The following is a 22,934-nucleotide window of genomic DNA, read 5'->3' as shown; positions in this document are numbered from 1 at the left end:
GGCATGGGCATTTTCCCTAAAAGCGTTCTCTGATAGGGAGTTCGCCTTTACAAACTTATATCCGCAACAGGTTGATATCCATGCCACTGCCTTAATTCACATTGTCAGCTTTCCTCATTTTTTATGGTTTTGGCTGTTAACACTTGGGGTTCGTGCTCAACATCTCTTCACCACTCACCTGACCGCTGACTTTGACTCATGAATCTTTTAATTTATGAAAGAATAAACTTCTATTTGGCTGATTCAAATTAATTTTGAATGCTGGCAGGGTTTTCTTTAAGATCAAACAGCAACAGAATGTAAAAAGATGTTTGGTAACCCAGATACTAGGGCGCTCAGCAATGTATAAGGGAAAGGTCTAATCAAAAATGTAATTCCGGTGCTACTAGGGGGGGAAAGGTCACCACAAGAGAATGTATTTTCTGAAAATAATATTATTATTGTTCATAAGTTTAAATCTATACAGTATTTTCCCTTGCTATCCTATTTTGTGGTTAGAAAATGAGTTCCATGGGAACGCTTGTTCCAAGTTATACACTGCACTCCCATGTTCACATAGATATTTGGGTCGTGCTCTTGTTAATTTGAACTGGATCCATGCCACGAGCGACTGTCCCCGTCCTATGGAGAAGTGTAAAATACTGCAGTATTCAGCCAGCATACGTTTGAAAGCAGGTTGGGTATGTGTGATAGTGACAGGTGAATGCTTTAGTTCCTATTTATGCTGCTTGTGGGCCTGTAAGTTCTAAGGCGCCACCGAGAACACCTCTATTCTTTCTGCATTTTAAACAGCAAGTTTGACTGGAGGGCTTCGAGTCACCGGCACTCAATGTACCCACTCTCAGGGTGGGTGGTCCTGGTTCTGGACGCAGATATGCGCAGGCACAAATAAACACTGGTCCCGGAGAGGTCCAGGTGACTGAGCACATGTGCACCTGATAACCTCAATCCCAGAGGCCTCCACAGTCAGGATGAAGACATAAATGAACAATTAACATCAGCACCGGAGTGGTCCAAGGCACCTGCACACAACTTAACACTCCCATAGCCTTCCAACTTCTGGGAGCGGAGGTGCACATGCACAATTATCGGCCACTGAGGGGTCGGGTACTGGGTGCAAGCTACCCTACAGCCCAGATGGTAGGGATTCTCAAGGCGGAGGTGTGCGTGCACTATTCCAGTCTGCCACCAGAGGGCGCCAGCGCCTGGGGAATGAAATGAAATGAAATGAAAAATTGCATTTGTATAGCGCATAACTGCCCTGAGGCCTCGCAGCGCTTATGAGGCCTCGCAGCACTTTGAGGCCTCGCAGCGCTTGGAATGACACAGGAATAACTAGGCCTCCGCCTCTTAGGGTTTGACGGTCGGAGTAGGGCTAGTGATGGGCAGTAAGACATCTTGTCGAAGCCTCTCTCGGTTAGGGGGGTCTCATGCGGACTCGTACCTGCAGCAGGGCTGGGGTAGGCGGCTGTCTCGTTAGTTCTGCAGGGGTGGAGCTTCCTGGAGGCCGGGGCATGAGGGTTTGTGTTAGAATCATCATGCCGCAGGCAGGGTTTCTCTTCGGATGGCGGCTGTCAGCGTGCATTCGTCATATATGTAGCACGCAAGGCCCTGCTCATTTATCTTAATGATCTTCTGCAAAGAGGCACCTGTGCTAGGACTGAGCTCTCCAGCATCAGATGTCACCCGAGAATAGCTCAGCTAACCCAGGGTTTTTCTTTGCATTCTGGTACATGTCAGAGCTTCAAGTGGGCCGGGGCCTGCCGGTTCTCAGCACCGGTAGTTCTAAATAGCAGGTGCTGAGACGGGTCCCTGTCGGGCTCTCCATTGTTGCCCTCACCCTCGGGGTGAAAAACAAATCTCAACTCCAACAGCAGCATATACAACAAAGCCACAGCTGTTGCGTATTTATCTTATGCAACCAACAACCATTGACAAAGCCAATAGTCCTGGCTTGTTGCAAGTACCAAGTTCCTTGTATCTGACATATCTGGATGCAATGACAAGCAGTAAAATACCAGTCGGGCGGCACTATGCTAAGTACGGATTTTAAGTTTACGTGTTTTAAGGCACGCCCTTAATTCCATCGGCCACGTTCCTCAGAGAGCCCCCAGTTTTTTAATCTCACTTAAAGCCCTGGTAGATATACTCATGTTAATCCAGTTCTATACTCGGAGCTAAAAGCTCCAGAATACGGAGAACAAGGTGAGGACTGGACGATGAGCTGGGAAGCTTGGGAGCAGGACTGTCTTGTAGTCGAATACATGCATGTAGGGGGCATACCCCACGCGTGGTCCCATGATGTCCTGTCCTCAGCTTGTGTGCCCATTTGGAGACGCAGCGTCCAGGAGAGACCCCAGCAGTTGCCACCCTGCTCCACACTTACTCTGACCTCAGCTCCGGGTTGCAGTGCAGACATGGACTTTCACGCCAGCCTTGGTTTTAAGCCGCCAAGTTGCACACCTCGAGTTAACAAATATCTCCACCCCGTGGGGTGCCCCTACTCCGAGCTTGAATTGAATAAATTAATGCATTGTGGGCACTGTTAGGTGCACTTCATTGGTTGTGGAAGCACACCCGAAAACAATGATGTGTAAAATGTAAGAACAGGTTCAGGACACGTGTGTTGTGGTGACGAGGCACACCCCGAGGGAACCAGATATAAGGTTCTGTGCTGTTTTGTCTTACGCGTTCAGATATCGGGGGCACCCCGCCGGCTCCCGTCCTTGCAAGACCCATGTCTTAAGAAAGCCACGTCTTGGGGTCAGTTCAGAATAGGGGTGTCCGCCCACCCCAACTCCTCCAGCGGGCCAGTGTATCCGACCCAGACAGCCAATACACATCCGTCCTGGGAGCCCTGCACCTCCAGACACTCTGAGGGGTGACCCGGCCCAGCAGCGATGGACTTGCTAACGAGGGCCATTGTTATTAATTAGCCAATCACCTGCTGCGCCGAACATTATCAATAACAAAGGGCACTGGGGCTCCCACACCTCCAGGGCCCCAGGGTGGGGGCAGCCTGCACACCGGTGGCAAGTACCGCGGCCATTATGCAATATTCCTTAATTGCAAAAACTAATGAAGCCCCCCAGCTTTCGGGCAGGGGCCCCGTCCCCTCTCTTTTAATGGAATGTTTGTGCTCTCAAATGGGTGTTAATGGGGCTGAGAAGGGAAACTTCAGAGCTGGGTTTCGGAATGATAAAGGCCCTGCACCTCAAATGGAAACTTTAATCGTAGCATCGACGGCGCAGGGAGAATGTCTGTTTATTTTCACTACAATTTTAAATCACTGGCCTGAGACCAGTTCATCCGTATCATTGGCTGTGTTGTAAACAACATTATTTTAAAAAATAGGAGTTGTTTGCTATCTTGCATTGCGTATGTGACATTATCAAAACAGAATTTGGTAACAGAAACTCTGAAACACCCCCTTCCCTTGGCTACTGGCTTTCATTTAAGAATGCATTGCATTCTGGGATTTGTAGTCAGGCATTTTTGGTTTTTCACCAGCACCCTCCCACCCCCCATACAACTATCTGGTTGTGAAAACAGACAGCCACAGCGGCCCCGAGGCGCAGGAAGGTTTCTCCATACACAAAAGGTCGCTGTCTTTCCACTGCCCTGCTCGTCTTACAGGGTGGACGGGAGCAGAACTGTTAAACCATACACCGGACACTTCAGCGATGGCACACTAAACCCTACAACAGGCCCCAAGAAGAGCAGGAACACCTGCCGGGGCTACCCCAATATTGCATTTAAGCACTGGGGAATACTCCACGACCCTTTTCTAAACAATTTACATGCAGCATACAGGCTTTCATGGCATGGGAGGGGGACGGGCAGGCACACGGACAGCGGTAGGTGGGGGCAGGCACAGGGACAGCGGGAGCGGGGGCGGGCAGGCACACGGACAGCGGGAGAGGGGAGGAAACGGCAAGGAGGGCGGGCAGGCACACGGACAGCGGGAGGGGTAAGGAATCGGCAAGTAGGGCGGGCAGGCATACGGTCAGCGGGAGGGGGGATGAAACGGCAAGGAGGGCGGGCAGGCACACGGACAGCGAGAGGGGGGAGGAAACGGCAAGGAAGGCACTCACCTGGACTTCCTCCGTCGGCGGTCGGCCGCAGAATGGCGAAAACAAACATTAAAAAAAAATTAAACTCCGCCCACCGCCGCGATGACGATCGGAGAGGGAAGAAATCGCGTGAACGCCCACGAATCTGGTCCGGCCTTGACGGACAGATCCGGCTTCCAATGGCTAGCCTCCATTTATGGAGCTAGCCAATGGGAGCCGGGGGACGTTCCTATATCCCATATTGTAATCATTAGATTTCGCCTGCGCGAACTGCTTGCGCAGTAGCGCCAGGCAAAACCTAAAAAGCACTCTGTCTTTGCTTTCCTTCCTTGCTTGCTTCACATCATCATAAAGTATCACGAAAGAAATTGCAATATTGTAGACCAAAGGTAACCTATTTAGGTCACCTTTTGTCTAAGGAGGGACGTGCACTCACATCAGATCGTATTCAGGCAATTTTAGACACACCAGTACCTTCTACACAGAAAGAAGTTTGTGCATTTCTTGGTCTTACTTCCTTTTGTAGGCAATGGATATTAGGATTTTCATACATTGTTAAGCCTTTGTTAGCACTCTTGACAAAAGATACTCAATAAACCTTCCATGGACAGATGAATGTGAGAATGCTTTTCGACAGCTACGACACGCCCTTTGTTCAGCACCAGTGTTAGGTACTCCAGATTACACGAAGCCTTTTACATTGTACGTACACAAGAGAGATGGATGTGCATTGTCAGTTTTAGTGCAGACACATGGCGATAAGCAACGTCCTTGTGCATATTTTTCAGCAGTACTTGATCCTGTTGCTCGAGCGTTGCCTGGATGTTTTCGCTCAGTAGCGGCAACAGCTGTGTCAATACGCCAGAGTGAAGGGATAGTTTTGTCACATAAACTGTTGGTGCTGGTACCCCATGCTGTTGATGCCCTTTTGAATCAAACAAAGACGCAGCATTCAACTAGTGCTCGTCTGACAGAATATGAGCTGATGCTGTTAGCTCCTCACATTACACTGAAGAGATGTGCAACACTAAACCCAGCCATGCTGTTGCCATTTCCGGTGACTCAGCCTGAGGCACAAGAAACGCATGATTGTATTTCCCTGACTGAAGAACAGACAAAGGGTCGTATTGATTTGCAAGATACGCCCCTTCTAGATGTAGATGAAGAACTGTGGGTTGATGGGTCGTGTCTGAAGTTGCCGGATGGTACAACTTCAGCTGCATACCCAATTACCACACTTCACACGATAGTGGAGACAGCTCGCATAGCACAGAAGTCAGCTCAAGCAGCGGAACTAATAGCTTTGACACGAGCATGTGAGCTTAATACTGATTTGTGTGTGAACATTTATACAGATAGCCGCTATGCTTTTGGAGTGGCGCATGATTTTGGCCTGCTCTGGAAGGAAAGAGGCTTTCTGACATCACATGGGATGCAGATAATGCACGGAGAATTAATGCATAACCTTTTGACTGCGTTGACATACCCAAAAAGAATAGCTATTGTGAAATGTAGTGCTCACAAGTAAGTTACAGATAAGGTGGGACAAGGAAATGCCTTTGCAGATCGAGTGGCACGTGAGACTGCGATGCAGCCCAGCACTACTTCCATGTATGTAGTGAAGTCGCAAGCTGAGCGGTGGCACGATGCTAGGCAAGAAGTATTAGAGATACAGAGAGACGCTTCTGAGAAAGAACGGGAGCAATGGTCTAAAGATGGAGAGTTGGATGATGAAGGTTGTTGGCGAAATAAGCAAATGGATAAATGGAAGTTGCCCATAGCTTTTGTACAACCTATGGTTCAGATGGCACATGGGCTGGCACATGTTGGAGCTTCAGCAATAGTGAAATTGCTTACGCAAGTTTGGGAGCATCCAGAAATTGCTAGCACAGCTAAGAGAGTAGTACAATCATGTAGGATTTGTTTGCAATTTAATCCTGGAAAATGGACACAAACTCCTGCAGGAGGTTTTGCTACACCAACTGCACCTTTTGAAGTTTTGCAAATTGATTATATTCAGCTTGAACGCTGCAATAATCTGAAGTATGTCTTGGTGGTGGTATGTGCCTTTAGTAAGTGGATTGAGGCATAACCCACAAAGGACAGCACTGCTATTACTTTGGCATAGGTGCTTTTGAAGGAATTCTTTCCTAGATATGGTGTTTGTAGACTTTTGTGGAGTGATAACGGACCTCACTTTATAGGGAATGTTATCAAATATGTCCTGAAAGGATCAGGGATCAAACAGAAGTTCCATGCGGTGTTCCACCCGCAATCAGCAGGATTAGTGGAAAGATACAATGCTATTCTGAAGTTCAAATTAGCGAAAATACAGGCTTCTACTTCTTTGACTTGGCCAGATGCATTGCCATTGGTATTGTTGTCTATTAGATCAGTGCCGCATTTCCGGACAGGTCTCACTCCCTACGAGATTGTGTTCGGGAGGCCAATGAATATCTGGGGAGTTCCTAAACCAAGTTCTGTATATGATGTACCTTGTGTCCTAATGGATGACTATTTGGCACAATTGTCTAGTGCGGTTATTGAAATGGAGAGAAAGAAGATTTTTTGTGCTATAGGGTTTATTGCTGCTTTGGTGATTATGGCGACAATCACTTGGTCTGTTGAGAAGACAACTCCTGCTCGTGAGTTGCTTGTTACTACTACGCCAATACCGGAGGAGCACTTCTTCTTTACGCTCCCGTATCAGGAGCAGAAGCATCGTCAATCTTATCTCAACAACACTTTTATTCAGATGCTGCATCATACTCATAATGCTACAAACACAACCAATTGTTGGGTATGTGGGATGATGCCTGCTCATCAAAAGAAAGGAGGAACACCTTTTATACCTCTTCCTTTCTCACATAGTGGCTCTTGTCGAGCCTGGTTCACTCTCTTGTTTGCAACCAGAAAGCCTACAGTAGGTGGACTTCTTTTCCGTTTGAATAAAGAGTGTTATCAAGACAAAGATGGATATCCTCAAGCTAATGGAACTAAATGGGAATGGGAGGAATACCAAACGGACAATATTTCAACGCCATATGTCTTCACAAACACAAGAGACTCTGACGAAAGTGAACGCTTTGCGATTTCTGTTACAAAGACTAAAGCAAACTTATGTGTACAAAGTGTTGGACAGATTCCTGTTGGAATAAGTAACTGCATTACCGTTTTGAATATAGATGGAATAAATGATAGTTCTTTCCTAGCTTCACATAACACATACTTTGTATGTGGCAGTTATGGGTATTACCCACTACCAGTTTGGTGGTCGGGTGCGAGTTATGTATCGTCCTAATTGCCCCCTGTATTTTTAGCACCCATATCATCGAGATCTTAAATTGTTTAGTAATATTACTATGAATCGATATAAAAGGACATTAAGTACAGATGATGTAGATCAAACAGATACTAGTTTACAGCAATATGTGGACTTTAATCTAGGACTGTTCTTTTTTGTTTTTGCTGCATTAAATAGTAGGAAAGTGCGACGATTGACTAGGGATGTGGAAGCTGTTACAAATCAGGCAGCTATAGCACTTGGAAATATTACTGAAGAACTGAAAATTGCTAGAGTTGTTGCACTCCAGAACAGGATGGTGCTAGATGTTATGCTTGGCTTGCTGACCGAGGTGGTGCATGTCGCATCATAGGTAGTAGTTGTTGTGTGTTCATCCCTGAACACACACCATCAGTGTATAATGCGATAAATAAACTCCATAAGATTGCTGAAGAAATTCATACAGAAAATGGTACTTGGACTTTTGCGGGATGGTTTTGGACTCTAGTTTCTGCTTGGGGCTGGAAAATATTGATTGTCCTGTGTATCATAATTGCGATAATCTTTACATGTTGTATATGTGTGCATTGTGGTCCAATATTATGCTCTATGTGCATTAATGCTTGTATACCAGCTAGGAGAAATACTGCAGATATGAAAATACAAAGTATTTTAGACAAAGAAGTAGCTGAAACGATGAAAATTGATATACAGGATGAATATTTAGACTATCCCAGGAAGTCGAATGTCTTCAGCTAATGCTGAAAGGGTCGTCTGTTGTAATTTGACAGCGATTAGATTAAGCATTCGCACAAGACATGCTGTATTTAGCAACTACCGTAACAATTGAGTCGACTCCATTTTGTATTTGCGGCAGCCATTTTGTCTGTCATATGCTGCCATGTGCTCACCGTGTGTTTTGTCCTACTTCCTTGTTAACTGCGCTCGAAATCTGCCCAGCAACAGGCTATATTTAGTATCACCTGTTTTAGCGCATGCCCAGTAGAGTCTGCAGCTGTTCCCACCCTCAAGCTCGCCACCCGAAAGCACCATCAATTGATCCACGCCACCAAGAAAACAGCATTCAAGGACCGGCTGGACAACAACGCACACAACAGCAAGGAACTCTTCAACATCGTGAGAGAGCTCTCCAACCCCAACGCCGGAATCAACGACATCACCCCATCGCAAGATCTCTGCAACTCCCTCGCCTCCTACTTCCACAACAAGATCGCTGACATACACAACAGCCTTAGCACACAAACAACGCTCCCCACGACCACACCAACGCCCCCCACCACCACCCTCAACGCCTGGACACCGATCAACCTCGAAGACACCATCCGCGCGATGAACTCCATCCACTCCGGATCTCCAACCGACCCCTGCCCTCACCACGTCTTCAACAAGGCCGACGCTGTCATCGCACCCCACCTGCGGGACATCATCAACACCTCCTTCGACACCGCCACCTTCCCTGAGAGCTGGAAGCACGCCGAACTCAGCGCTCTACTCAAGAAGCCATCAGCCGACCCCACCGACCTCAAGAACTACCGCCCCATCTCGCTCCTCCCGTTTCCAGCCAAAGTCATCGAGAAGACCGTCAACAAGCAACTGGCAGCCTTCCTCGAGACGACTGGATCCCTCGACCCATCTCAGTCAGGCTTCCGGGCCAACCACAGCACCGAGACCGCCCTCATCGCTGCAACCGACGACATCCGAACCCTGCTGGACAACGGAGATACAGCGGCCCTCATCCTCCTGGACCTCTCCGCGGCATTCGACACTGTCTGCCACCGCACCCTAATGCAGCGCCTCAGCAACGTCGGAATCCAGGAGAAGGCACTGGAGTGGATCACCTCCTTCCTCGCCGGAAGGACACAGAGAGTCCGCCTCCCCCCGTTCAGATCGGAAGCCACCGAAGTCATCTGCGGCGTTCCTCAAGGCTCCTCGCTCAGCCCAACACTCTTCAACGTCTACATGAGCCCCCTCGCAGCCATCGCACGCCAACACAACCTGAACATCATCTCCTACGCCGATGACACCCAGCTGATCCTCTCCCTGACCAACGACCCCGCCACCGCCAGAGCCAACCTACACGAAGGGATGAAAGACGTGGCCGAGTGGATGACGACCAGCCGCCTGAAACTGAACACAGACAAGACGGAAGTCCTCATCCTGGGCTCCTCACCCTCCGCCTGGGATGACTCCTGGTGGCCCCCCGCCCTGGGCAACGCACCCAAACCGACAGACCACGCACGCAACCTGGGCTTCATCCTGGACTCCTCCCTCTCCATGACCAGACAAGTCAACGCCGTCTCCTCGTCATGCTTCAACATCCTGCGCATGCTACGTAAGATCTTCCGGTGGATTCCCACCGAGACCAGGAAGACGGTCACCCAGGCCCTCGTCACCAGCCGACTGGACTACGGCAACGCCCTCTACGCCGGAACCACCGCCAAGCTCCAGAAGAGACTCCAGCGGATCCAGAACGCCTCGGCGAGACTCATCCTCGACGTCCCCAGACGAAGCCACATCTCCAGACACCTGAGAGACCTGCACTGGCTCCCGATCAACAAAAGAATCACCTTCCGGCTCCTCACCCATGCACACAAAGCCCTACACAACCAAGGCCCGACCTACCTCAACAGCCGCCTCAACTTCTACGCTCCCAAACGCCATCTCCGCTCGACCAATCATGCCCTCGCCGCCATCCCCCGCATCCGCAGAGCGACAACAGGAGGAAGGTCCTTCTCCCACCTGGCCGCCAAGACTTGGAACTCCCTCCCGACCGACCTACGCCTGACCCAAGACCACCTCTCCTTCGGGAAGAAGCTCAAGACCTGGCTGTTCGAGCAGTAGCGGATCTCCCCCCCCCCCCCCCCCCAAGCGCTTGAGACCCTCCGGGTGAGTAGTGCGCTGTATAAATGCCTATGATTGATTGATTGATTGAATTAGTTCCAGATAGGAATGTGTCTTCGAAGGTCTCGAGAACCGTTAACTCCGCCCACTCATCGATTGTGCTTCTAAAATGTCCTTATATGTACATAAAACTCATTCTTGTGTTTTGTACCGCCTTCTTTGAGCCCCCTCTTTGTGTATGAAAGGGGCCATGTGCTTTAGTTCGGTGTGCTACTCCATACAATACCGAAGGGTGTTGTGTGGACTGTAGTACCACCTCCGGAGGTTAATAAACTATACTCTTCTATTTCCAAGTTTCTGTGCCAACTTCTTCCTATGGTCTGAGGACTTTGTGCAGAAAAGGGCGAACCCCTTGCACTGGTAGGCCTTGCTGGCTGAGGTTTACTTCTACACTGGATAGGCCGCACCTCCACTGCACCCCCATCCCAGGACAGGTCTCTCCTCCTTAGCACAGTACAGACCACACCTCTTCTGCACCCGCTGGACAGGTGTCAGGGTGCATCAAAAAGTAATTAAAGATCTTCTTTGTCTCGCAGTATCTGCCATTGAACCGGCATTGCAAAGATCACCCGCTCGCAAAAGGTCGCGGGTGATTATAGCACGGAACCGGGCATTCTCCCCTATACTACCAACAGGGAGGACCGCGGTGGAAGTTGCCGGTCTAGTCCTGAGTTCCTGTACACGGGTGCGAGGTCTAGACCAGCTGTGAAGTGCACCGGTTGATTTTAGAACCGAGGCACCAATGGATTTCAGAGATTAGTCATGTTCTTTCTGTAGTCTAGTTAAATAGAAATAGCGCAATTTTGTGCCAGGCTTAGGCGCATGTTCGAGCGCTTCGGTGCGTCGGTTAGTTAGCTCAGTAATTTAGAACTAGAGAGAAATACCAATTTAAAGTAAATAGGAAAAAAGAAATATAAAGAGAAGAATTAACACTTACCCATTGAATACTTCAGTTCCTGATTTCTTCATTGCTTGGTTGATGACGGAGGCTCCAGAAGGTTTCTAAGGGAGAAGTAAGAAGAATTCAGAAGATAAGAAAGTAAGGCAGTGAGTGAATGAACGAATGAGTGAAAAAGAATAAATGAACTCACAGAGTTAAAGTGTGCGAAAATGTTATTATAATGCAGGTTACCAAAGAATAAAATACTTATATTGAAGAATAGATTAGGAGCAAAAGCCATAGGCTCTATGGGTAAGGAAATTATATTATATAATATATATATATATATATATATATATATATATATATATATATATATATATATATATAAGAGAGAGAGAAAGAAAGTGGAGAAGGAATTGAAGGAAATTAGTAATGGTGTGCTTTTCTGTTGCATCGATTTCCACTCATGCTTGAAGAGAGAGAGGGAGTAAGAAAGGCAAAAAAAGGAGTACGGCGGAAAGGAAGAAGTAGAATGGAAGAGCCAGATGGTCAGGCAGTCTCTTCTCTGTTCCATTACCCTTTTCCCCGGGTGGGTTCACACGGCCACTAGTAAACTCTTCAGTTGGTGGCTGTGGGAAAACCAGTGGTGGAAATTGGAAAATCTCATAGTTCTGCTCCGAATTTGGAAAATCTCAGTTCTGCTCCTGGGAGTGTTGGCACTGTGAGTAACCACGACCCTTAACAGAGTGAAGTGCCCACGTCAATACTCACCTGAGCAGAATGGCTAAAGGGTTCAATTAAAAAAAATAGGAAATATTCTTAAGGAGATTCAACAAGAGTTGATAGGAGTCAGGGAGAAAAATAAGGTAATCAAATTTTAAATGTAGGCCCACATTTCTTAACTCATTGCTCATTGTACTTCATGTGTCGGCCAACTGTCTTACCAGATGCACAATCTTGTAGAGCTTCCATCTTGTCGTATCTCAATGGAGACGCAGCTTCGTGGTCAATGCCCCTGGTCACCCAAGAATCCCCAATTTTATATAACTTCGAGGAATTCAAGAAAGAGTTTTTATGAATTTTTGATCGTCGGATAATGAATTACTGGAGTTGAGGCAAGGGAATAGAGAGCTTGTCACTTACCTGGCCCAATTTTACAAACTTGTAGTAGAAACTGAATGGCCGGAGGCCAAAAGGGCAGGCTTGTTCTATCGGGGTTTGAAAGATGACTTAAAGGATGCTGTGTCACAGATCCCAAATTGCCGTGCAGAAGTTTCAGCTTTGATTGATCTCGTTTTTGAGATAGACTATCGACAAACGGAAAGAAGGGGTGAAAGACAATGCAAATTTTGGCCCAGTGTACCACGCTTTGACCGGGTCAGCGCAGAGGTTGTTAAATCTGGTGATAAAGAACATAGAGTCAAACCTATGCAAATTGGAACTATTAGTGGACCCCTTTCCAAAGAAGAGAAAGCAAAGCGTTGACAGAATAATCTATGGCTTTATTGTGGTATCAGTGAACATTTTGTAAAGAAATGTCCCAAGAAGCCAAAAACCTTCAAGAAGTAAAACTCTCTGCACCACTAGTAGAAGGAGTTGGGCTGGTGGTTGCTAACAAGGATACAACTCCAATTTCTCGTCAAGTGGCCAATACTCTACAATCTTCCGCTCCACACCGTATTCTGACGAGGACCCTAAGATTTCAAGACCGAGTTCTTTCAGGAGTGGCCGTGATGCTGGACTCCGGTGCTACGGGGAACTTTTGTGACCTCAAATATGCCTCGAAAATTGGTCTGAGGCATTACCTAAAGAGAGAAGTGAGGCAGTTAGGGCTGTTGAGGGTACAAATGTATCTTCTGGCCCAATAAACAGTCACACAGAAGTTGTGGAACTTGTCTCTGTTGAAGGTCAGAAGGAAGAGATTCAATTTAACTTGATCGATGCTCCGCAGTTTGGAAACATCCTGAGTTTGCTTTGGTTAACTGAACACAACCAAGTTATTGGTTGGAGAATTGCTTCGGAGAAAAGCAGAAAGAGCAAGATGGAAATCTAGCAGCTTTATTATGCAAGCAAAAGATGATGGTGTGTGAGGTGCAAACTGAGTCTTCCGGTAGAATAGCAATAGTTTGCTGAAGTTTTCAGTGAATTGGAATCAAAGAAGTTGCCCCCACATCATTGGTAGGACTGCAAAATTGTATTTGGAACCTGGATCTAACCTTCCTTGCGCTTACTGAAGCTGAAAACCGTCAACCTAAAGATTACATTCAGAAATACTTAGAAAAGGGTTCATACGACCATCACATTCCCCCGTTTCTTCACCGTTATTTTTCATTCCGCAACGTGACGGTGACCTGAGAATGTGTATAGATTATCGTGCCTTGAACAAGATTACAATAAAGAATCGTTATCCTCTTCCCCTGATTTCAGTTCTTCTAGATCAACTAAAAGATGCCAAAATCTTCATGAAGTTAGATTTACATGGGGAGTGCCATTTAATTTGAGTGAGAAGTGGAGAGGAATGGAAAACAGCATTCAGAACAAAGTATGGATTATATGAGTACCAAGGGATGCCCTACAGTTTGAGCAACGCTCCTGCAGCCTTCCAGTACTTCATTAATGATGTCCTGAAGTAGTTCATTGATCAATGCACGATTGTTTACATCGACAACATTTTCATTTATTCCTCATCAGAAGATCAGCAACAGGTCAAAAGAGTTTTGCATTGCCTGAAGGAAAGCAAGCTTTACATAAAACTTAAAAAATGCGCTTTTGGAGTGAGACCTGTGGATTTCTTGGGATTTGTAATTGCTCCAGAAGGTCTTACCATGGATGTTAAAAACAATGAGGCGGTCTTCAATTGGCCTCCTCCAACCTCTGTGAAAGAAATACAGAGCTTCATCGGGTTTGCAAATTTCTATCGCAGATTCATTCAAGATTTTTCCCTGAAGGTACCTCCAATTACTAAATTGCTACAGAAAGGAGTACCTTTTCAATCGTCTGCTGAGGCAGAAGATGCTTTCCAGTTCTTGAAGAAGAGTTTTACCACTGCACCAATTCTGCTGCATGCGCATCCTATTCAACCGTTTTACCTGGAGACTGATGCTTCTGAACAGGCCATCGGAGAGGTGCTTTCAGAGAGACACAAAGAGACCGAGCAGTTGCATCCGGTGGCATATTACTCTAGAAAATTGCAACCAGCGGAAATAACTTATACTATTTCAGATAAAGAACTCCTCGCTATCAAAGATGCTTCCAAGAATGGCGACATTACCTTGTCAGAGCAAAACATGTGGTGACGGTATTCACCGATCACCGAAATCTTCAGTTTCTGAAGTCTGCCAGAACGTTCACACCATGCCAACTTAGGTGGTCCCTGTATTTCGCCAATTATGACTTTGTAATAACTTATCGGCCAGGAAGAAATAATGGAAAGGTAGATGCCACGTCTCGCATTGACACGGATGGTAGAAAGAGTCCCATTAGTGATCAAAAGATAATTCCTGAAACTAAGCTCGTTGGAGCCACTAGTGAGAAAACTCTCGTAGACAAGGGCAAAGAAGCCTTACCTTCTGAAGAAATGCGGAGCTGGGCAGAGAAGGAGTCAACTCAAGAAATTGTCGATGGATTACCGTTTCATTCCAAGGCCTTGTACTTACCAATCAAAGAACTTAAACAACAAGCGTCCATTGGCTGGTCACCCTGGAATCCATTGAACGGAGGAGTTGTTAAGGAAACAGTTTTGGTTTCCAAGGTTGTCCAAAGATGTTCGAGTTTATGTGGAAGGCTGTGAGATTTGTACAATGGGGAAGGCAAATAAGCTGGCTCCTCAGGGTTTATTGAGACCTTTGCCTACCCCTCCATTTTCCTGGCACACTCTGACTATGGATTTGATTGTTAAATTGCCTTCTAGTCAGGGATTCAGTTCAGTATTACTCATGGAAGACTCCTTCTAAAAAATGGCGCATTTTGTTGCCCTGAAAGCGAAGTCATCTGCAAAACATATAGCCACACAATTCAATTAACGAGTTATTAAGATACATGGTATTCCAAAGGTTTTGATCACAGATCGTGGATCTCAATTTCTATCCCATTGTTGGAAGGCTTACATAAGGGGTTTGGGAATTGAGACACGTTACCCAACGAGTTTTCATCCACAAATAGATGGTCAAACTGAAAGGGACAATCAAGAGTTAGAAAAGTATCTCAGACGGTTTCTTTTGGATCAAGAGGGAGAGTGGCTTGATCCTCTTTGGACTGCAGAGTTTGCACATAATAATGCTAAGAATGCCTCCACTGGTTTTCCCCCTTTCTACTTGAATTATGGAAGGCATCCAAATTCTGAGGTTTCCTCTCAAGAAGTTAAAGTGCCTGCAGCACAAAACTTTGTACAGCATCTTAGCAAGTTACACGAGCCTGCCACCAAGAGCTTAATGAAAGCTAAGGAACGCTACAAGCAAAGTGCAGATGAAAAAGAAGACCTGAACCAGATTTGAGTGCAGTGGACAGGGTATGGTTAAGCACAAGAAACCTAAAGCTTAAAGGAAATAGAAAGTTTCAAACCCGATTTATAGGTCCATTTCCTGTGGAGCAAGTAGTGAATCCAGTGGCTTTCAAACTAAAACTACCACCACAGCTAAAAATACACCCAGTGTTTCAGGTTTCTCTTCTTAAAAAGGTTTCACCCCATTTGAAAGAACTGAGAAACAGAGAAACTATTTTAGTGAAAGGACGAGAAGAATTTGAAGTTAAAAGAATCCTAGTTTCAAAGTCCATTCGAGGGAAAAATCTTCTATCTTGTAGACTGGAAGGGTTTTGGCCCAGAGGATCGGTCGTGGGAGGAACAATCAGATGTTCATGCTCCCTGATTAACCAAGATTTTTCACTAGCAAAATCCTCACAAACCTCAGCCCGGAGGCTTAACCTTGCGATGGGGTACTGTCAGGGTACAGGAAAAAGAAATCAAAGCTCTTCTTTGTCCTGCAGTATCTGCCATTAAATGGGCATTGCAAAGATTACCCGCTCGCAAAAGGACGCAGGTGATTATACTGCGGAATTGGGCATTCTCCCCTGTACTACCAACAGGGAGGACCGCGGTAGAAGTTGTCGGTCTAGTTCTGCGCTCCTGGACACGGGTGCGAGGTCTAGACAAGCTGTGAAGTGCGCCGGTTGATTTTAGAACCACGCTCTTCACCAACGGATTTTCAGAGATTAGTCACATTCTTTCTGTAGTCTAGTTAGATAGAAAAAGTGCAGTTTTGTGCCAGGCGTAGGCTAGAGAGAAATACCAATGTAAAGTAAATAGGAAAAAAATATAAAAAGAGAAGAATTAATACTTACCCGTTGAATACTTCAGTTCCTGATTTCTTTGTCGCTTGGTTGACGGCGGAAGCTCCAGAAGGTTCCTAAGGGAAAAGTAAGAAGAATTCAGAAGATAAGAAAGTAAGGCAGAGAGTGAATGAACAAATGAGTGAAAAAGAATAAATGAACTCAGAGTTAAAGGGTGCGAAAATGTTGTTTATAATGCAGGTTACCAAAGAATAGAATACTTATATTGTAGAATAGAAGAGGAGCCAAAGCCATAGGGTAAGGAAATAGAGAGAGAGTAAGAAAGTGGAGAAGGAAATTAGTAATGGTGTGCTTTTCTGTTACAGCGATTTCCACTCATGCTTAAAGATAGAGAGGGAATAAGAAAGGCATAAAACGGAGTAGGGCAGAAAGGAAGAAGTAGAGTGGGAGAGCCAGAAGGTCAGATAATCTCTTCTCTGTCTCATTCCCCTTTCCCCCGGCTGGGTTCGCTTACTACTCCACCTACATCCATTGCCTTGCTTTTACTACTGCCAGAGGCCCAAACATTAAAGATAATCCCTTTGGATAATGGGAACACTGGACAGTTTTTAAACTGGACTTTCACATCACTATCACTGCACACTCAGTAAATATACCTGCTCCGCTGTAATACAGGCCCTGTAGCACAGCAGGGACACACTCGGTGTCGCCAGGTGGGCCCCATGATGAAGCATGCCACCAACTCGGTTGGTGGATGGGGGCTTCATAAAAAGAAAGAAGCCTTTTCTTTTTATCACTAACAACATACAGTTTTGAGTCTCATATCACGTCTTAACAGACTAGTTCTCATTGATTTAACATGCCTTTGTCATGAGCCATCTGGGGCTCAATGGTAACTCCGGATACTTTCCAAAAACTCGGATTACAAGCTCTTACAATAAAATACATTGCCTGGAAAGGAGCATCTCTGGGCGGTGAGAGAAGTGGCTGAGGCCGTCCACACTCCTCATACACAGAGGACAAGATAGGCCTCAACTCCTATCCCTACAGAGCAGGTTTCATCCCAGCAGAGGACAGGTCTCCACTTCTCTGCATCTCCCTGGATAGGCCTCAACCACTTTGCATCCGTCTGGACAGGCTTCACCTCCTCTGCACCCCTCCCGGATCAGCCTCACCTCCTCTGCACCCCCAGCCCAAGACAGGCACCACCTCCTCTGCAACCCCTGTGCACGCCTGACCTCCTCTGCACCCCAGGACAGGCCTCGCTTCCTCTGCACCCCTCAAGACGGGCCTCAACTCCTCTGCACCCCCTGCACAGGCCTCACCTCCTCTGCACCCCTCCCAGATACGCAGCACCTTCCCTGCAATCCCAGCCCAGTACAGGCACCTCCACCTCTTCATCCCTGGACAGGCCTCATCTACTCTTAACCCCCTAGACAGGATATGCCTCGCCTCCTCTGAACCCTGGAGGTGCCTCACCAGCACTGCACACCCTGTGCAAGCATGACATCCTATGCACCACTGGACAGGCCTCGCCTCCTCTGCTCCCCCTGGAAAGCATTCTCCTCTGCACCCCTCAAGACAGGCCTTCCCTTCTCTGTACCCCTGGACAGGCCTTGCCTCTTCCGCATCCCCCTGGACAGGCTTCAACCACACTGCATCCCCCTGGAGAGGCTTCACCTCCTCTGCACCACTCCCAGATCTGCCGCACCTCCTCTACACCCCCAGCCCATGACAGGCACACCTCCTCGGCACCCCTGGACAGGCCTCACTTGCTCTTAACCCCCTGGACAGAACATGCCTCACCTCCTCTGTAACCCCGGACAGGCATCACCTGCTGTTAACACCCTGGACAGGACATGCCTCACCTCCTCTGAACCCTGGACAGGCCTCACCTGCTCTGTACCCCCATGGACAAGACATCCCTCACCTCCTCTGCACCCCCTGGATAGGCCTCGCCTCCTCTGCTCCCCCTGAACAAGCATCTTCTCTGCACCCTCATGACCCGCCTCACCTCCTCTTCTTCCCCTGGACAGGTCTCACCTCCTCTGCACCCCTAGGACAGGCCTCACCTCCTTTACAACCACCCCAGCCCTGAAAAGGACATGCTTCACCTCCTTTGCACAAGCCTCAAATCCTCTGTACACCCCCCGGACAAGCCTCACCTCCTCTGACCCCTGGACAGGCCTCACTTCCTCTGCACCCATGGACAGGCCTCGCCTCCTCTGCACCCCATGGACAGGCCTCGCCTCCTCTGCACCCCATGGACAGGCCTCACCTCCTCTGCACCCCATGGACTGGCCTCACCTCCTCTGCCACCTGGACATGCCTCCCCTCCTCCCCCTGGACAGGCCTCACCTCCTCTTCACCACTCTGGACTGGCCTCACCTCCTCTGCACCCCTGGACAGGCCTCACCTGCTCTCCTCCCCATGGACAGGACTCACCTCCTCTGCACCCCTTGGACAGGCCTCACCTCCTCTGCACCCCTTGGACAGGCCTCACCTCCTCTGCTCCCCCTGGACAGGCCTCACCTCCTCTGCTCCCCCTGGACAGGCCTCACCTCCTCTGCTCCCCCTGGACAGGCCTCACCTCCTCTGTTCCCCCTGGACAGGCTTCACCTCCTCTACCACCTGGACATGCCTCCACTCCTCTTCTCCCCCTGGACAGGCCTCACCTCCTCTGCCCCTCTGGACTGGCCTCACCTCCTCTGCCACCTGGACAGACCTCACCTACTCTGTGCCACCTGGACAAGCCTTACCTCTTCTGCACCCCTGGACACGCCTTACCTCTTCTGCACCACCTGGACAGGCCTCACCTCCTCTGCACCACCTGGACAGGCCTCACCTCCTCTGCACCAGTGGAGAGGCCTCACCTCCTCTGCCCCTCTGGACTGGCCTCACCTCCTCTGCCACCTGGACAGACCTCACCTACTCTGTGCCACCTGGACAAGCCTTACCTCTTCTGCACCCCTGGACACGCCTTACCTCTTCTGCACCACCTGGACAGGCCTCACCTCCTCTGCACCACCTGGACAGGCCTCACCTCCTCTGCACCCCTCAGGACAGGCCTAGCTTCTTCTGCATCCCCCTGGACAGGCCTCAACCACTCAGCATCCCCCTGGAGAGGCTTCACCTCCTCTGCACCACTCCCAGATATGCCTCACCTCCTCTGCACCCCCAGCCGAGGATAGGCACCACCTCCTCTGCACCACTGGACAGGCCTCACCTGCTCTTAACCCCCTGGACAGGACATGCCTCACCTCCTCTGTACCCCCGGACAGGCATCACCTGCTGTTAACCCCTTGGTCTGGACATGCCTCACCTCCTCTGCACCACTGGACAGGCCTCACCTGCTCTGTACCCCAATGGACAAGACATGCCTCGCCTCCTCTGTACCCCTGGACAGGCCTCACAGCCTCTGCTACCCCTGGACAGGCCTCACCGCCTCTGCTACCCCTGGACAGGCCTCACCGCCTCTGCTCCCCCTGGACAGGCCTCACCGCCTCTGCTCCCCCTGGACAGGCCTCACCGCCTCTGCTCCCCCTGGACAGGCCTCACCGCCTCTGCTCCCCCTGGACAGGCCTCACCGCCTCTGCTCCCCCTGGACAGGCCTCACCGCCTCTGCTCCCCATGGACAGGCCTCACCGCCTCTGCTCCCCCTGGACAGGCCTCACCGCCTCTGCTCCCCCTGGACAGGCCTCACCGCCTCTGCTCCCCCTGGACAGGCCTAACCTCCTTTCCTACCCCTTGGACAGGCCTAACCTCCTTTGCAACCCCCACAAAAAGGACATGCCTCACCTCCTTTGCACCCTTTGTACAAGCCTCACCTCCCCTGTACCCCCTGGACAGGCCTCACCTAATCTGCATCCCCGGATATGCCTCACCTAATCTGCATCCCCAGATCTGCCGCACCTCCTCTACACCCCCAGCCCATGACAGGCACACCTCCTCGGCACCCCTGGACAGGCCTCACTTGCTCTTAACCCCCTGGACAGAACATGCCTCACCTCCTCTGTAACCCCGGACAGGCATCACCTGCTGTTAACACCCTGGACTGGACATGCCTCACCTCCTCTGAACCCTGGACAGGCCTCACCTGCTCTGTACCCCCATGGACAAGACATCCCTCACCTCCTCTGCACCCCCTGGATAGGCCTCGCCTCCTCTGCTCCCCCTGAACAAGCATCTTCTCTGCACCCTCATGACCCGCCTCACCTCCTCTTCTTCCCCTGGACAGGTCTCACCTCCTCTGCACCCCTAGGACAGGCCTCACCTCCTTTACAACCACCCCAGCCCTGAAAAGGACATGCTTCACCTCCTTTGCACAAGCCTCAAATCCTCTGTACACCCCCCGGACAAGCCTCACCTCCTCTGACCCCTGGACAGGCCTCACTTCCTCTGCACCCATGGACAGGCCTCGCCTCCTCTGCACCCCATGGACAGGCCTCGCCTCCTCTGCACCCCATGGACAGGCCTCGCCTCCTCTGCACCCCATGGACAGGCCTCACCTTCTCTGCACCCCATGGACTGGCCTCACCTCCTCTGCCACCTGGACATGCCTCCCCTCCTCCCCTGGACAGGCCTCACCTCCTCTTCACCACTCTGGACTGGCCTCACCTCCTCTGCACCCCTGGACAGGCCTCACCTGCTCTCCTCCCCATGGACAGGACTCACCTCCTCTGCACCCCTTGGACAGGCCTCACCTCCTCTGCACCCCTTGGACAGGCCTCACCTCCTCTGCTCCCCCTGGACAGGCCTCACCTCCTCTGCTCCCCCTGGACAGGCCTCACCTCCTCTGCTCCCCCTGGACAGGCCTCACCTCCTCTTCTCCCCCTGGACAGGCCTCACCTCCTCTGCCCCTCTGGACTGGCCTCACCTCCTCTGCCACCTGGACAGACCTCACCTACTCTGTGCCACCTGGACAAGCCTTACCTCTTCTGCACCCCTGGACACGCCTTACCTCTTCTGCACCACCTGGACAGGCTCACCTCCTCTGCACCACCTGGACAGGCCTCACCTCTCTGCACCCCTCAGGACAGGCCTAGCTTCTTCTGCATCCCCCTGGACAGGCCTCAACCACTCAGCATCCCCCTGGAGAGGCTTCACCTCCTCTGCACCACTCCCAGATATGCCTCACCTCCTCTGCACCCCCAGCCGAGGATAGGCACCACCTCCTCTGCACCACTGGACAGGCCTCACCTGCTCTTAACCCCCTGGACAGGACATGCCTCACCTCCTCTGTACCCTCGGACAGGCATCACCTGCTGTTAACCCCTTGGTCTGGACATGCCTCACCTCCTCTGCACCACTGGACAGGCCTCACCTGCTCTGTACCCCAATGGACAAGACAGGCCTCACCGCCTCTGCTACCCCTGGACAGGCCTCACCGCCTCTGCTCCCCTTGGACAGGCCTAACCTCCTTTGCAACCCCCACAAAAAGTACAAGCCTCACCTCCTTTGCACCCTTTGTACAAGCCTCACCTCCTTTGCACCCTTTGTACAAGCCTCACCTCCTGTTAACCCCCTGGACGGGACAGGCCTCGCCTCCTGTTAACCCCCTGGACGGGACAGGCCTCGCCTCCTGTTAACCCCCTGGACGGGACAGGCCTCGCCTCCTCTGCACCTCGCGGGACAGGCCTCGCCTCCTCTGCACCTCGCGGGACAGGCCTCGCCTCCTCTGCACCTCGCGGGACAGGCCTCGCCTCCTCTGCACCTCGCGGGACAGGCCTCGCCTCCTCTGCACCTCGCGGGACAGGCCTCGCCTCCTCTGCACCTCGCGGGACAGGCCTCGCCTCCTCTGCACCTCGCGGGACAGGCCTCGCCTCCTCTGCACCTCGCGGGACAGGCCTCGCCTCCTCTGCACCTCGCGGGACAGGCCTCGCCTCCTCTGCACCTCGCGGGACAGGCCTCGCCTCCTCTGCACCTCGCGGGACAGGCCTCGCCTCCTCTGCACCTCGCGGGACAGGCCTCGCCTCCTCTGCACCTCGCGGGACAGGCCTCGCCTCCTCTGCACCTCGCGGGGACAGGCCTCGCCTCCTCTGCACCTCGCGGGACAGGCCTCGCCTCCTCTGCACCTCGCGGGACAGGCCTCGCCTCCTCTGCACCTCGCGGGACAGGCCTCGCCTCCTCTGCACCTCGCGGGACAGGCCTCGCCTCCTCTGCACCTCGCGGGACAGGCCTCGCCTCCTCTGCACCTCGCGGGACAGGCCTCGCCTCCTCTGCACCTCGCGGGACAGGCCTCGCCTCCTCTGCACCTCGCGGGACAGGCCTCGCCTCCTCTGCACCTCGCGGGACAGGCCTCGCCTCCTCTGCACCTCGCGGGACAGGCCTCGCCTCCTCTGCACCTCGCGGGACAGGCCTCGCCTCCTCTGCACCTCGCGGGACAGGCCTCGCCTCCTCTGCACCTCGCGGGACAGGCCTCGCCTCCTCTGCACCTCGCGGGACAGGCCTCGCCTCCTCTGCACCTCGCGGGACAGGCCTCGCCTCC

At 50.6% G+C, this 22,934-nt stretch overlaps 1 protein-coding gene across 1 annotated transcript in view; it reads right to left on the bottom strand.

Moving 5' to 3' along the window:
- The window catches only part of LOC144764107 (uncharacterized), a 240,450-nt gene that overhangs the window by 183,421 nt on the left and 34,095 nt on the right, over positions 1-22,934 (bottom strand). Inside the window, exons 2-3 of the mRNA XM_078650286.1 lie at positions 16,499-16,563; positions 11,216-11,280 (exon numbers count right to left, since the gene is read on the bottom strand). The gene's annotated coding sequence lies outside the window, so the exon portion shown is untranslated. The remainder of the gene's footprint in view (positions 1-11,215; positions 11,281-16,498; positions 16,564-22,934) is intronic.

Source organism: Lissotriton helveticus, chromosome 1_1 (assembly GCF_964261635.1).
Source record: "Lissotriton helveticus chromosome 1_1, aLisHel1.1, whole genome shotgun sequence".
Classification (NCBI taxonomy): domain Eukaryota; kingdom Metazoa; phylum Chordata; class Amphibia; order Caudata; family Salamandridae; genus Lissotriton; species Lissotriton helveticus.
Note: the sequence above shows the minus strand (reverse complement) of the source record. Positions and strands in the feature narration are given on the sequence as shown.